This window comes from Jaculus jaculus, chromosome 15 (assembly GCF_020740685.1).
Source record: "Jaculus jaculus isolate mJacJac1 chromosome 15, mJacJac1.mat.Y.cur, whole genome shotgun sequence".
Lineage (NCBI taxonomy): Eukaryota > Metazoa > Chordata > Mammalia > Rodentia > Dipodidae > Jaculus > Jaculus jaculus.
Window position 1 is genome coordinate 62,575,022 of NC_059116.1, and position 4,533 is coordinate 62,579,554.

The following is a 4,533-nucleotide window of genomic DNA, read 5'->3' on the forward strand; positions in this document are numbered from 1 at the left end:
TGGTGTGCCCTTTCTCTCTCTCTCTCTCTCTCTCTCTCTCTCTCTCTCTCTCTCTCTTTTACTCTCCCCCCTCTCTGTCTGTTGGTCACTCTCAAATAAATAAATAAAATATATTTTTAAAAAGATGACCATAGTATTCATGACATCAGAGTGACTGTCAATACCTGGGCAATATTATTAGTCCCACCAGCATAGATGATGGGGGAGGACATGAGGCCCCCATCCCTCACTGGGGAGTTATTGGCAATCAGTTGTCCTTTGGTGGTCAGGATATATTTTCAAAGTAGGCTGCACATGCTCTGGTAAAGAACTCTCTACCCATGCTCATGCCTAATTGAATGTACAGTCACATATACAAAGAAGAAAAAAGACAAAAGTAGAAGTGAAGCCACCTGGAAAGAAGAAGGTGGTTGGGGAGAAGGGACAGGAGAAGGTCAGGGAAGGAGACCATGATCAAAATATATTATATAGTGTAGGTGTGCTCGTGAGGAGCAGCTGGTGGAGACTCCTGGGAAGAACCAGAATGCATCAATATATCCAGATGCCATGTACCATGTGTAGGTCACCTCCACCTCATCTGCAAGGTCCCAGCAGTTATTACAGAAAAACTGGTAATACAAATACTGTTATTGTAGCTAGCCTGACAACCATCTCCACAGAGATGGAGACAGACACTGTGGATACCTCATCAAAACAGATCCAGAGGCTATTGAGAAAGCAACACTAAACCAAATCTCTATCTTGCCTGCCAAGGTTTGGGAACATTGAGGAAGAGGGAGGAGAAAGATCAGAAGAGCCTCAGGTGGGTGGGGATAGCCTGCAACACCATGCCCCCCCCCACCACTGACTGAGGCATCTTGGTCACCACAATGAATGCCAATAACCCCATCGAAGATCTTCAGCAAAACTGGGATGGGTTAAGAGGGCCCAAGAATACAACCTTTTATTTAATGAATCAATAAATAATATTTTAAAAATATATCATATAAGTAAAAAAGGTGTGAAAAATTAAAATGAAGGTCCATTAACTAAGTTCTGTGGATATAGAGTTACTTACCATTGAATGAGTCACCTGATAGATTTTCTACTCAAACTTTTAAAGACCATTGCTTCTACCACAAAATTTTGATTTTTTTTTTGCTATTAACTTTAGCAAAGAAAATAATATCTCATCAATATGAAATTCTCAAGAGTGCTTGTGGCTATGGTAAGAAATGTCATTTTGTTATATTCTTTTGTTTTCCTTTATCACTTAACTTAAGCCAGGATATGAAGTAGTAGACTTCGTGATAGCTCATACACACATGACACTGTACTTTGTTCTTATTTGACATTATCCAGGTCTTGACTAGAACACACTGGAATTTCACAGGTGACATGCTGCTTCTCCTGTGCTCTGTCAGTTTGAAGCAAACGAACTTAACATAAGTCCTGGGCTTGAAAAGTGACAAGTCAGAACAGGCAGAATGATTTGCTGAGGCTCATAGCAACTAGAACAAAAATTGCCTGTTTCTGTCAAACCCCATAGGGAGAAGCATTTCGAAATGAATTCTGCCTGGAGCAGACTGCACTGTTTCACAGGCAGTTCATCCTATCTACCACCTGGGGACAGCTTCCACAGATCCATTTCTTTTCTTTTCTTTTCTTTCTTTTTTTTTTTTTTTTAATTTTTTCTCTCACAGGAAACCAGTATATGATCATTGAATCACAGAGGGGAGTAGGATTTATCCAGAGGTCATCAGAGAATATTCAATTATCTAACTATATTCATAACCCCACACCTATTTGATTATATCATTGTAGCTTCTATGTCTATATTTAATTGAAATCGAAACACAGAATATATTATGGTGAGGTAAAAGTCAGTGGAGAAAAGAGTGACTTTTCATAACTTCATTTTTCTTTACTGCTTAATAGAACTCCATTGCATAAATGTGCCATATCTTCATTATCCACTCATCAGTTGAGGGACATCTAGGCTGGTTCCATTTCCCAGCTCTTGTGAACTGAGTGGCAATAAACATGGTTCAGCAAGTATCTCTAAGGAAATGAGATGAGTCCTTAGGATATATGCCTAGGAGTGCTATAGCTAGGTCATACGGTAGGTCTAATTTTAGCTATCTTAGGAACCTCCACACTGATTTCCTCAATGGCTGGACTAGATTGCATTCCCACCAAGAGTGTAGCAGGGTTCCTCTTTTTCTACATCCTCTCCAGCATTTATGGTCATTTGTTTTCATGATGGTAGCCAATCTGACAGGAGTGAGATGGAATCTCAACGTAGTTTTAATCTGAATTTCCCTGATGACTAGGGATGTAGAAAATTCTTTTAGATGCTTACATGGTAACTCTATTTCTTCCTTTGAAAACTCTCTATTTAATTCCATGGCTGATTTTTTAATTGGCTTGTTTGACTTCTTATTATTTAATTTTTTGAGTCCTTCATATTATCCTAGATATTAATCCTCTATCAGATGTATAGCTGGCAAAGAATTCTTCCCATTCTGTAGGTTGCCTCTTTGCTTTATTCACAGTGTCCTTTGCCATACAAAATCTTTGTAATTTCATGAGATGCCAGTGTATAATCTGTGGTTTTATTGCCTGAGTAATTGGGGTTATATTCAGAAAGTCTTTGCCTATGCCAATATGTTGAAGGGTTTCCTTTACTTTTTCCTCCAGCATTTTCAGAGTTTCAAGTCTGATGTTAAGGTCTTTAATCCATTTGGACTTAATTGTTGTGCATGGAGAGAGTGGAAAATCTATTTTCATCCTTCTACAGACATATATCCAGTTTCCCAGCACCATTTGCTGAAGAGGCTGTCTTTTCTCCAATGAGTATTTTTCATTTTTATCAAATATTAGGTGGCTATAGCTACCTGGACTTACATCTGGGTCCTCTATTCTGTTCCATTGATCTACATGTCTGCTTTTGTGCTAGTACCATGCTGTTTTTGTTACTATGGCTCTGTAGTATAGGTTAAAATCAAGTATGGTGATACCATCAACTTTATTTTTGTTGCTCAGTATTGTTTAGATAGTCAAGATTTTTTTGTGATTCCAAATGAATTTTTGGATTGTTTTTTCTATTTCCATGAAAAATGCCATTGGAATTTTGATGGTGATTGCTTTAAATGTGTAGATTGCTTTTGGTAAGGTGGCCATTTTCACAATATTGATTCTTCCGATCCAGTAACATGGGATGTTTTCTATTTCCTAGTGTCTTCTGCAATTTCTCTCTTGAGTGTTTTAAAGTTTTCCTTGTAGAGATCCCTCACTTCCTTGGTTAGGTTTATTCCAAGATACTTTATTTTCTTTGATGCAATTGTGAATAGGAGTGATTCTCTGATTTCATCCTCTGTTTATTTGTTGTTAGCATATAAGAAGGCTATTGATTTCTGTGTATTTATTTTGTATCCTGCTACATGGCTGTATGTGTTTATCAGCTCTAACAGTTTGCTGGTAGAGTCTTTAGGGTCCTTTATGTATAGAATCATGTCATCTGCAAGTAATCATAACTTGATCCCTTCCTTTCCAATTTGTATCCCTTTTATGTGTATCTCTTGCCTTATTGCTATGACTAAGACTTCCAGTACTATATTAAATAAAAGTGGAGACAATGGACACCCTTGTGTTGTTCCTGATTTTAGTGGAAAAGCTTCCTGTTTTTCCCCATTTAGTAATGTGTTGGCTATAGGCTTGTCATAAATAGCTTTTATTATATTTAGATATGTTCCTTCTATTTCCAGTATCTGTAGGAATTTTATCATGAAGGGAGTTTTGTCAAATGCTATCTCTGCATCTAGTGAGATGATCATGTGATTTTTATCCTTCAGTCAACTTATATAATATATTGTATTTATCAGTTTGGATATGTTGAACCATTCCTGCATCTGTGGGATAAAGCCTACTTGGTCAGGGTGAATGATCTTTCTGATATATTCTGTTTGCCAACATTTTGTTGAGAATTTTTGCATCTATGTTCATGAGGGAGATTGGTCTGTAATTTTCTTTTTTTTTTTTTTTTTGTTCTAACTTTGCCTGGTTTTGGTATCAGCGTGATGTTGGCTTTGTAGAAGGAGTTTGGTAGGATTCCTTCTTTTTCTATTTTATGGAAAATCTTAAGAAGCAATGGTGTTAGTTCTTCCCTGAAGGTCTGGTAAAATTCACCAGTGAATTCATCTGGGCCTGGACTTATTTCAGTTGGGAGATTTTTGGTAACGCTTGGATCTCCATATTTGTTATAGTTCTATTTATATGATTTAATTTAGGTAGGTCTGATGTTATATATCTTCAGGGTAGGAGCTTAACGTGCTTGGTGTTGCTCTTAAGTTTCTCAGCATCTACACAAGTGACCCTAGGTGTTGGGTTTGCCTGCTATGAGAGTATTCATGTAGGGTGAGTAGGACAAAATACAGGCAGATTATAAAATTCAACTAAACAATGAAAAACAGCACATAGTATTTATGCAAGAGTAGGTATTATGACAACCAGATCTTCTAACTGTCCGTTAGAGTGTATGGTGCCACACACCAT